Consider the following 12,892-nt stretch of genomic DNA (forward strand, 5'->3'; position numbering starts at 1 on the left):
AATCTACCCATAATGTTGCAACACCATTTAAGAACATCGACTATAGCTTATCATTCAAAGCACAATATAAGCAAGAGCAATCTTGATGTCACCAACAACAGTGGCCAGATCTACCAATTTGAAGCTGAACAAGAGAGATCACAAAGTCTAGAACTCATCAAGATTACAACCCCAATGGCTTTTATATGATACATTAATCCATGGAAAACTTAAGAGCCCAAACAGAAAGGAAGGGTTATAGTTTCATGACAGAACATCTCTTTTGTGTGCAGAAAGCCTCTTGTTCAATCCCTGATATTTCCAGGCAGGACTGGGAACGTCCCATGTCTCAAACCCTGGAGAAGGCAGCAAATATAGACAATAATTAGGTAAGTGAGCCAATGGTATGATTTGGTATAAGGCAGCTTCTTATGTTTCTTCTTATGGTGCAAATTTGCATGGTTACTCATCATTTCCCAGCTTCTTCTTTTTAATTAAAAAAAACACCCCTATTTTGAGATATTAGGGCACTTCAATCTGCATTTTCAGCTTTCTGCTCACTGTTCCTCTTTTTTTACACTAATAGAAAACCTCCTTTAGACCCTCAGTGTGGTGCTGGAGGAGACTCTTGAGAGTCCCATGGACTGCAAGAAGATCAAACCTATCCATTCTGAAGGAAATCAGCCCTGAGTGCTCACTGGAAGGACAGATCCTGAAGCTGAGGCTCCAATACTTTGGCCACCTCATGAGAAGAGAAGACTCCCTGGAAAAGACCTGATGCTGGGAAAGATGGAGGGCACAAGGAGAAGGGGACGACAGAGGGTGAGATGGATGGACAGTTTTCTCGAAGCTACCAACATGAGTCTGACCAAACTGCAGGAGGCAGTGCAAGACAGGAGTGCCTGGCGTGCTTTGGTCCAGGTCACAAAGAGTCAGACATGACTAAAGGACTAAACAACAACAACATATACCGGGTCAGTGTCTTGGGAAGAAAAAAAAATGCAACTAGGCTGCTACCTCCTTAAAGGTGACCAAATGAAATCTGAGCCAGTGTGTTTGAGGAGAGAAGAGAGGCATTAGATGCCTCAAATGACCACTCAGAGAGAACTAAGCCTCAAGCTATTCAGCCACTTGATTGTGAGTGAGATGCTCTGATAATCCAGGGGTGTGAACTACAGTCTCTGATCCAAAGTTATTTAATAAGATATGCTTTGATAATAGGAACCTTATACAGATCAGCCGTCAATCCATCTAGCCCAGGGGTCCCCAAACCATCTAGCCCAGGGCCCCCCCGCAAGCCCGGGGGCCAGATGCAGCCCGATTGCCTTCTAAATCCGGCCCCCAGAAGGTCTGGGAATCAGCATGTTTTTACATGAGTAGAATGTGTCCTTTTATTTAAAAGCATCTCTGGGTTATTTGTGGTGCCTGCCTGGTGTTTTTACATGAGTAGTATGTGTCCTTTTATTTAAAATGCATCTCTGGGTTATTTGTGGGGCATAGGAATTTGTTCATTTCCCCCCCCAAAATATAGTCCGGTCCCCCACAAGGTCTGAGGGACAGTGGACCGGCCCCCTTCTGAAAAAGTTTGCTGACCCCTGATCTAGCCCTTTCCTTGGTTCTGCCCCACCCCAACATAAAGCAGGCTCCGACAACATAAATCCAAGCTACATCCATGGCCTCTTGCATATTCGTGTGTGTGTGTGTGTGTGTGTGTGTGTGTGTGTGTGTGTGTGTGTGTAAGCTGCTTCGGTTGCAAGGGAATTTACCTTCTCAGTGCACAAGCATCTGCTCAAACCAGAACATAAAAGACCAGGAAGGAGGGAGTGTTACAAAGAGTCCCAGTGGAAGCATGACAAGGGTAGGGAAGGAATTTAACACTCCTGGAATTAATAGCAAGGAAATGGGTGGAGGGGTGCTGCTGATGTCATCATAGTCTGGAAGAAGGAAATTGGTGAGTGAAATGAAAAGTTCTCCAGTACTGACGCTGTCTGCACAGAGGCTCTGAATAGGCCTAAGAGCGTAGCTTGAGGTGGATGATTGAAGCTCTATCTGAGTCACTTGCATCCCACCTCTCTACAGATTTATCTCCTTACTACACTTAAAAACAACTTCTAGAAGCTCCTATGTTTAGAAGAAATGCCAATAACAGAACAACAGCAAACCCTTGTTAAGCCAAATCTGAGTCAAATCCCCTTTTTAAAGTATGTTTGGCAACCTTTCCTGAAGGCTAGGTGAGATGTAACCAAATGGTTCTCCTTTGGGATATAATACCATAGATCTGGGTGATAGCAGTAAAGGACAGAATGGCAATTTTATCTCATGTAATGATCATACTCTGAGAGGAACCTATGCTAGAGATCTTGACAGGAGCTGGAGTCCATGACAACATAGACCCACATATTAAGAAGGCAAAAACTCAGGCACAAACCAGAGGCTTAACCTGCTGTAAAGAAAGAACCCAGGAAGGGGCAAAAGTCTAAAGGTTGTCGAAGTGGCTAAAACCAGCCCTGCACATTGGTTTTTATTAATAAAGCAATTTATCACTACTTCTAAGTACTGTTCGTGGGGGACAGGAGGCAGGCAGGTGTGGAGGATTCCCTGGTTCTGAATGGGGTAACTGTGCCCCTGAAGGACCAGGTGCGCAGCCTGGGAGTCATTTTGGACTCACAGCTGTCCATGGAGGCACAGGTCAATTCTGTGTCCAGGGCAGCTGTCTATCAGCTCCATCTGGTATGCAGGCTGAGACCCTACCTGCCTGCAGACTGTGTAGCCAGAGTGGTGCATGCTCTAGTTATCTCCCGCTTGGACTACTGCAATGCGCTCTACGTGGGGCTACCTTTGAAGGTGACTCGTAAACTACAACTAATCCAGAATGCGGCAGCTAGACTGGTGACTGGGAGCAGCCGCCGAGACCACATAACACCGGTCTTGAAAGATCTACATTGGCTCCCAGTACATTTCCGAGCACAATTCAAAGTGTTGGTGCTGACCTTTAAAGCCCTAAATGGCCTCGGTCCAGTATACCTGAAGGTGTGTCCCCACCTCCATCATTCTGCCCGAACACTGAAGTCCAGCACCGAGGGCCTTCTGGCGGTTCCCTCATTGCGAGAATCCAAGTTGCAGGGAACTGGGCAGAGGGCCTTCTCGGTAGTGGCGCCTGCCCTGTGGAATGCTCTCCCAACAGATGTCAAAGAGGAAAACAACTACCAGACTTTTAGAAGACATCTGAAGGCAGCCATGTTCAGGGGGGCTTTTAATGTTCAATAGATTACTGTGTTTTATTTTTCTGTTGGAAGCCGCCCAGAGTGGCTGGGGAAACCCAGCCAGATGGTCGGGGTATAAATAAAAATATTATTATTATTATTATTATTATTATTATCATCATCATCACAAAAATTACAAAAGGCAAATTCAGGAGAAAGTAGGTAATTTGAATAGTCAGCCTGTTCCTATAAGCATGCCCACATAAAACACTACCAAAGGGGGGGGGCAGAATTCAGCATAAACTTGTAGTTGTAAGGTTAGAAATAATTGCAATAATTTAAATACAAATACAGTAGTACCTCCGGTTATGTATTCCTCTGATTATGTAAACTTCAGGATGCGAAAGTGGCAAACCCAGAAGTATTTGACCAGGTTTCACCATGTGCGCATGAGCAAAAGTGGTCCTCAGGTTGCAGAAACCTCGGGATCCGACCGGACCTCCGGAACGGATCCCCTCCGCAACCAGAGGTACCACTGTACAATGCATCTCACCATAACAGAAAGAGCTTTGACCAGGTGACTTGCTTGCGTGTCATCCAAGTGCCACTTCTAGATGCCTGCTTTCCTTTTTACCATGCTTAAACAGGCTTGGACCTGGCAGCCTTCAAAGAGAGGCCCATGGCCACACCACTTTCTACTCTGTGCATATTTGTTAGACAGGAATGTGAATGTTGCATCGAAACATGAATGAGCAGAAAGCAAAACCCATTGTTGTCGAGTTGCCATTAAAAAAACAAAAACAAACAGAATATCAACCTACTGTGAGCCACACTGGTTTGTCTGAAGCCAAACAGCTGCCAATTATTCAAATGAAAATCCTCATTACCTTAGTAAGCACTTTGGTTTCTTGGAGACTGATTTGACACGCCAATTCATTTGCTTGCTTCTTTTGTATAATGGTACTCCATTTGGAAGACCAGGCACAAGAGCTTTTCTACCTGAGTGGAAAACCAGGCTTTGAAGAAAAGAAACAAAATTGGGATTGTTATCTAAACTTTCTTATCTTTGAATGATCCCTCAAGAGCATAATTAAAGAGCTATTCTATTATTTAAAAAAACTTTTACAGTTACACTTTGCGAGTCAATGTATGCACTGGTTTGGAAAACAGGGGAGGGAGGTGTGATTAAAGTCAATTGCTGATTCCAGAGAATCGTTCAATCCAGTCCTTTGGATCATTTTAGCTACAGCTGTGGGAGTTTTTGTCACTGTAGCTAAAGCAAGTATCCTGGATGAGGCAAGTGGGGCTATTAAAATCAGTCCTTTAAGACTTTGTTACTTAAAGCAATCCTCAGCAGAGGGATGCTGTACTAGTAGTGCAGGAAGTCTGGAGTTTCACTGAGGAGCCTTAAAACTTCACTCAATGAGCTATTGATAGATACACCCTAGAAGCCAAGAAAGCTTCCTTGAATTTTAGAGCTGCTGTACCCTCAATAGAAGGTCAGGTCCTTAACACAAGCAGGAAGAGATGGCCTTCCCATAGCGTTAACTCTCCCCATCCTGCAGTGTCAAAGTTTGCAAATTCCACACACACACAAACTGCAAAATCCTCCTGTCGTGCCCATTAAATCTTTACAGCTTCAGTAGATTTGGTTTGTTGGTTTTGCATTTATATACTGTAATCAGAAGATTATGGACTTCATCTTATGCCATCTTTAAGGTGCCACAACACTGTTTACAATCAGAAGAATCGCATCCAGCTTTCAGAAATGAGGCAGTTGGTTGGGCTTTGGTTTTTCCCCCTCCCTTCTTTGTTTCTTTGAATATGAGCAAAAATCTACCATGGAGAGCAGCAGTCTGTTGTGACGTGGGGTTTGTGATTTCAGCTCTCTTGACAAAACATGCTGGAGACAGTTCTCTAGTAACAGCTCTTTATTAAAGTGAACAAGACTGAAGACTGAGGAGAGGAAAGCTACATTTATAGGGACAGGGGACTAGCTAGGAAGGGATACATTTTGGAGGGAACAATATCAAGCAATCACAGTGCTGCCTTTTGGAGGAAACCAATAAGACAGAGGATCCAAATACAGCAGCTTAAATGAACCAATAGTAGCTGTACCCTCTGGAACCAAAAGGCAGTTACTTTATCCTAATGCAAATACAGACAATAATAATACAGATATAAAATCCTTTGACTCAATACACAACACCCCTCCCCCCCTAGTGAGCACAGCAGACGTAATCCCTCAGGTACTGTGGGGTCCTACAACTTCTACCTGATCTCCTGACAACAGGTGTTGCAGGTTCTGGATTGGGTATTACCTGTGGTGGAGGGGCTGCTATAGGGGTTTCATCAGGAACAGATGGAGTCCCAGACATCTCAGGGTCCCCGACCTGTACCTCGTCATCATGAGGACTAGCAGACCCTGGTTCATTTGCTGAAGCCCCTGGTGACTGTACCTCTGGACCATTTTCACTCTGGTCTTGCAGCTGTGCGTCATTAGCCAGGGATGAATTATCTGACTCCTCCCTGCTGAGCGCCCGGCGCCTCAGCTGATCTATATGTCTCTTCCAAACTTGCGAGATACCTTGTTGTGTCAGTCTCAGCCTGGGGGGTTGCTCTTGAATTACGGTTTGGCATTTTATCTGGGTGGACATAATCCAGCACCGTTACCAGTCTTCTACCTAAGAGCAGCTCGGCTGGCGACTTGCCCGTCGCAGTACACGGCGTCGCATGCTGCAAAAATAACATTCGCGCAATGCGAGCCGACCAGTTACCCTCCATTAAGCGCGCAATGGATTCTTTGGCTGTTCTTACCATGCGCTCAGCCTGCCCATTGGAGGATGGGTGAAAGGGCGCGGATGTGACCCCTCTTATGAAGTTATCAGCCAAGAATGCCCTGAATTCTTGGGATACAAAAGCTGCCCCATTATCTGATACAATGGTCTCAGGTAACCCGTGGGTAGCAAACAGCTGCCTCTACACCTTGATTACGGCAGCTGATGCCATGCTAGGGACCATCGCCACTTCTAACCATTTGGAATATGCATCAACGATAACCAAAAAGACCTTCCCTTGGAATGGCCCAGCAAAATCTATGTGCAGCCGGCTCCAGGGAGTCCTGGACTGCTCCCACCAGTGGACTGGTGCTCTGGCCACTTCTGGCCGCACCTCTTGGCATGCCTTGCATGTTCGTACCCATTGTTCTATGTTCTGGTCCATTCCAGGCCACCACACATAACATCGGGCTAGCGACTTCATCCTGACCATTCCCGGGTGTCCCATGTGAAGCGTCTCAAGAACCCTGTTTCTCAGTGGTGCTGGGATTATCACCCTATCTCCCCATAGGAGACAACCCTTATGCATGGACAATTCGTGCTGCCTTGTCGCATAAGGCCTGAATTTTTCTTCATGCGGACCACCTGGCCACCCCCTCCCCACCCAAGTGAGCACACGGGAGAGAACAGCATCTTTCCTAGTTTTCTCAGCTATATCCGTAGCTGTTACAGGAGCCCCCGGAAGTGTTTCTAGCATCATAATGTGCTCCGCCGGAGCAGGATCCTCATTGCTCCCGCCAGGAAGGGGCAATCGACTCAGCGCATCAGCATGGCACAACTGTTTCCCCGGCACATGGGTCAAGGTGTACTGGAACCCATTCAGGAATATTGACCAACGCAACATTCTGGGGGAGAGAATTTGTGGCGTTTGTTTGTTTGGGTTGAACAACCCTAACAGTGGTTTGTGGTCCGTTTCAATGGAGAAATGGCGACCGTACAAATAATCATAGAACCTTTTGATTCCGGACACAATAGCCAGTGCCTCTTTATCAATTTGAGCATAGTTGCGCTCTGTGGGCGACAACGTACGGGAATAGAAAGAGATGGGCTTTTCCGACCCATCCGGTTCCCTATGACTCAGCACAGCCCCCAGACCGTATTGAGAGGCATCACATGCCAGGACCAGCGGCTTTGACTCATCATAATGAGCAAGGACGCTCCTGCTACTCAGCATTCCTCGCAAGGAGTCAAAAGCCTTCTGCTGCTCCCGCCCCCATCGCCACACATTCTTTTTCTGCAATAGTCTATGTAATGGTTCAGCTACCGAAGCTTTCTGGGGTAAGAACGAATGATAAAAGTTAATAAGTCCCAGGAATGACTGCAACTCCGTCTTGTTCTGTGGTCGTGGTGCCTCGATGATGGCCTTAATCTTAGCATCTGTGGGGTGGATGCCTGATGCATCAATTTTAAACCCCAAGAAATCCACAGTTGGCACCCCAAAACTGCATTTTTCTTTTTTCAGTTGCAACCCCACCTCCTTGAACTTGAGCAACACTGCACGGACACGCGCAACCAGTTCCTGTGGGTCTTTTCCAGCAATCAAAACATCATCAAAAAATGGCAAGACCCCCGGCAGACCTCTTAACAGGCGTTCCATGAGCCCTTGAAAAATCCCTGGGGCCACACAAACTCCGAACTGTAATCTGTTAACTCTGAACGCCCCTTTATGTGTGACAATAGTCTGTGCTTCCGCTGATTGTGGGGTTACTGGCAGCTGTTGGTAAGCTTGTGCCAGGTCAATTTTGGCGAACACCTTGCCCCCAGCCAGTTTAGCCAACAGATGTGATACGACTGGAATGGGGTATGAGTTTCCCCTGAGTGCCTTATTGATAGTACATTTGTAATCTGCACATATCCTGACTTCCCCATTTGCTTTAAGGGGTGTGACGATTGGAGTCTCCCACTTAGCAGAGTCCACGGGTGAGAGAACTCCCTGCTTGACCAATTTATCCAGCTCTGCCTCGATCTTGGGTTGCAGTGCAAATGGCACTCGCCTTGGTTTGAGTCGGATTGGAGCCACCCCGGGGTCCAACTCGAAGTCAACTGGGGGCCCTTTATAACAACCCAGTTTTCCATTAAAGAGACCAGCAAATTCCTTGCATAATACCTCACTCATCTCAGGGCAGGTTTGGATTGAATTAAGCCCTGAGATACTCAGTCCCAGGGCAGGGAACCAGTCAGTGCCCAGGAGACTGGGGTGACTGCCCTTCGCAATCACCAGTTTGAGTACAGCCTGTTTGTCCCGGAACTGTACTCTCACGGCACACATTCCCATAACATGGATGCGGCCTGCTGAGTACGACTGCAAGGTTGCCGGAAAGGGCTCCAGAGGGGGCAACTTACCCCTGGGGAAGAATGTCTTCGCGGTCTGGTCCGACACGATGGTGAATGCGGATCCGGAGTCCACCTCCATGTCGCACTGCTGACCCTCAATCTTCACCTTGACGTGTGCCTTGCCTTGCGCTGGAAACTGCACGGCCCTCCCGTTGATCTCCGTTACGTAGTGGCAGTCCTTTAGAAAACGAGTTGCTGTGGGCGGTCTGCGATGCTCCAGTCTAGGTGCTCCTGTCGCTCCCGACGCCGCCGATCTACAGACCCTGGCGATGTGACCCGTCTTTCCGCACGTCCGGCAGATAGCATCCCTGAAACGACAACTCTTCCTTTCATGGTTTCCGCCACAACCTGGGCAACTGCCTCGGCGATCTCTGTGCACTGTGCAGGCCTGACGCACCGACTCGACCCCACGGACTGGGCTCTGGCTCGGAGTAGCCTCTAGCTCGTCCATGGCATGCGCAACTTCTATCTGTGGCTTAGTGGCCTTGCGACTGGCATCAAGCTCCTCTCTTTCATAATTCTCCGTGGCGGTGGCCTCTTTCAAGGCTGAAGCAAGGGTAACCTCTTCTTTAGCCACGATGCGTCTTCTGGCTTTCTTGCTGCTCAGACCACCAATAAACCGATCCAGGAGAGTCTCTTCCAGATTTTGGAAGCCGCAGTGCTGAGCGAGCTTCCGGAGTTCAGCCAGAAATGTGGATACAGACTCCCCAGCATGCTGCTGCCTCTTATGGAACTCCATCCGCCGGGCCATCTTGGTCTCAGTAGGCGCCAAGTGGCTTGTTAGGCAGGCAAGAATATCTTTGAGAGATGTCTCACTCAGCTTCGCTGGAGCAAGTAATGCCTTGGCCAGCTTGAAGGTCTCGGGCCCACAGTAGCTCAGGAATGTGGCCCTTCTTTTGCTGGCATCGGTGATCCCTTGAGCCACTGCAAAGAACTCGAAGCGTTTGACGTAGTCTTCCCAGGTGTGGGGCTCTGATGGCTGGAAGGGCTCCAATACCCTTGGACTCTCCATTGTCCTAGCGGGCAGGGTCGTCTTCTCAGCTGGCCAGTGAGTCTTGTTCTCAGCTGCAATCCGGACTCTGAGGCAGGGTTGTGTTTAACCGCTCCTCAGCATTCCGGATCCCATCCTCGTCGCCAGTTGTTGTGACGTGGGGTTTGTGATTTCAGCTCTCTTGACAAAACATGCTGGAGACAGTTCTCTAGTAACAGCTCTTTATTAAAGTGAACAAGACTGAAGACTGAGGAGAGGAAAGCTACATTTATAGGGACAGGGGACTAGCTAGGAAGGGATACATTTTGGAGGGAACAATATCAAGCAATCACAGTGCTGCCTTTTGGAGGAAACCAATAAGACAGAGGATCCAAATACAGCAGCTTAAATGAACCAATAGTAGCTGTACCCTCTGGAACCAAAAGGCAGTTACTTTATCCTAATGCAAATACAGACAATAATAATACAGATATAAAATCCTTTGACTCAATACACAACACAGTCCATAAGAGTTTCCAAGGGGGAGAGATGGAGATGGGCGTTTGTTCAGGAAGTAGGAGGGATGGATTGCCTCTAACAATTACCGACAAGACAATTGTGTGTTAATTTGCATTTGCTGGTGAGTATCCCTTCACAACAGAGAGAAGGAGAGAGCTCATTAAGGATAGATTAGGTCTGACATGACTTTACAGCCCACAAAGCAAGAGGAGCATTAAGTCCAAGGAAACGTGCAGTTTGATTGCTACTTTCACATTCTTTTCACCAGCTCATAGTGTCCCCCACAAACATCTGCCTTTCAATATTCTCATCTGAATAACTTGCCTTCTCCTTCCCTCCCCCAGTTCAGGGTGTGCTGATTGTCTTTGAGACAGACACAAATCTATACAAGCCTGGGTGCTTTAGGGTGTTTTGTACCTTCTTAATGGGTTAAATACTGGAACTAAATGTGCAAATGTCAACATAAGGATGTATAGAGTTGCCAACCTTTTTCCTTTTCCTTGCAAAATATTCCTCTTGCTCATGTGCCTTTAAAAGCTGCCTGATGTGCAATAATCCAGCAGGTGAATCTTTTCCTACCATGGAGATGAAGCGAAGGGGAAAGCTTCACATCTTTCATTTCTTCATGTCGAGTGGGTGTTAAAGCCACAGGAGTAGGGCAGGTAAAAATGTTAGGTACCTAAGGCTATAGCATTCACCTGGGATATATCATACACCTTTAACATCAGAGAGATACAGGTGCTTGCCATAGGCAAGGCATTTCAGGTCATCCAGCTTATCACTCCAGCATCTGCAGGAATACTCTGCTCCAAGGGTTTTAAGGTTTTTATACTACTTGGGAATGGGTCTAATGGGGAAACAGCTCTCTGAGAAAATTGGCATGGGTATAACAATCAACACACACACCTACTCGTGGATAGTTACTTTAAAATTACTGTTTCAAGTCATTTTAGCACTTAAAAAAGCCCAGTCAGAGAAAACACAAATATGCAGAAGACATATGAAGTAGTCCTAAAAAAAGATTGGGGTTTTAGACTCCCCAGACTGGAACTCAATTTCACATTGCAGCAAATCCAAGCTGTTTTATTTTAAGGTTAATGTCAGCACATGAGAAGGGCTTTCTCCCAGATGCTGCTACATATGCAAAGCGTATTTCCCCCAAAAGCTAGGTCATTTTCTTCATTTGTGTTCTGCTGGAATTGGAAAGGTTTCCTTGTTAAAGCAAGCTTTTGATTCCATAGCTGTTTAAGGGCCCTTCTAGTCATACCTATCATAGCACTATAGCCGTTGGTTGTTTTGCCCCCGCCCAACCTCCTTTTCTCTTCCACATGCTACCACATGATATCCTTAGCGCTCCACTGCTGTTTTGGAATATTGCAACTGCTCTTTCTTCCATCACAAGAATTCTGAGATTTGTGCAAGGTCCAGAATGATTCTACAATATTTTCATTGAGTGGAAGGCATTTTATGCAACTTCTCACTTTTATGTGTATCAGGGTGTTTCTGTACAATCACCCTCCAAAACACGACAATCTGTTCTAGTGCTAAAGATGGTATATCTGGAAAGGTCCTCATTTATTATGAGAGCTGCTGTTTCTTCACATTTTGTGGCTATTTTTTGTTTGATAATTGGGGTTTATTGTTTGGATTGTTGTTTCTGTGCTTCCATTTCTATCTCTCTTTTAAATCAGAATCAGTGAAGGCAGTGAATGTCCTGTGTGAGTGCCTGGAGGCGGTTGGAGGATGGATGGCGGCTAACAGATTGAGGTTGAATCCTGACAAGACAGAAGTACTGTTTTGGGGGGACAGGGGGCGGGCGGCTGTGGGGGACTCCCTGGTCCTGAATGAGATAACTGTGCCCTTGAAGGACCAGGTGCGCAGCCTGGGAGTAATTTTGGACTCACAGCTATCCATGGAGGCACAGGTTAATTCTGTGTCCAGGGCGGCTGTCTACCAGCTCCATCTGGTACGCAGGCTGAGGCCCTACTTGCCCGCAGACTGTCTCACCAGAGTGGTGCATGCTCTAGTTATCTCCCGCTTGGACTACTGCAATGTGCTCTATGTGGGGCTACCTTTGAAGGTGACCCGGAAACTGCAATTAATCCAGAATGCGGCAGCTAGACTGGTGACTGGGAGCGGCCGCCGAGACCACATAACACCGGTCCTAAGAGACCTACATTGGCTCCCAGTACGTTTCCAAGAGGGAGAGATATAGTCTGGTTGGCAATGCACACATTTCCAGATTTTCGAATCGGAGTTCTGAGTGTGAACTTGCCTCTATGTCCTGCTCCTGTCTCGACAGCTTTTATCCTGGCAAGATTTGTGGCTAGATAATTCTAAATGACCATCTCCCCACAACAAAGCCACCTCCTTTAGATATGTGCAGATGATATAGAAAATGGGTGGTTCAGGCCGATTTCATGAGGCCCTCATAAATCTTCAGTAAATTAAAGCTCATCTCCTCTCCTCCTCTCCTCAGGCCTTTGTCTTGCTAATACACATTAGGCCTTGGCTGGCTACACACTTTGAGGCCTTTTCGGAGGTGAGGCCTGTACAAAGCTGCAGATGTGGGGGCCTTCGAGGACCTTTGCCCCCAATGTTAGCCATTAACATCAGCCATGCCAACACAGGAATTTCATCACGGTTCTCTCTCCTCAAAAAAGGACTTAGAGTAACAACTTTAGCTTTTGAGGGCTGAGAGAAGGCGGGGTGGGGGGAGAGAGAAAAGAAATGGGGGGAGGGAGAAAAGAAAGAATGAGAGAGGGGGGTGTTAGGGAGTAAAAGAAAGATTTCAAGAGAGGTTTGTCCCCTTGTAAAGTCTGGCCTTCTCTTTAAATCACTAGCTGTTGCTGAAATGGTTTAAGAAAATGGTGGCTCTCTTTCAGATGTTGGCACCAATAAAAGCATTTACTGGCGTATGATCTATCTTCTTTGCCTCTGCCATTTTATCACCCTCTTAGAAACAGGCCACACAACAGAGGCCCAGAGCAGCTTGGCCCTTTCATCCCACACTTATGGTCCTTTTGGTTCCTAAAGTCTGAATGTAATAC

This window comes from Zootoca vivipara, chromosome 2 (assembly GCF_965207765.1).
Source record: "Zootoca vivipara chromosome 2, rZooViv2.hap1.1, whole genome shotgun sequence".
Classification (NCBI taxonomy): domain Eukaryota; kingdom Metazoa; phylum Chordata; class Lepidosauria; order Squamata; family Lacertidae; genus Zootoca; species Zootoca vivipara.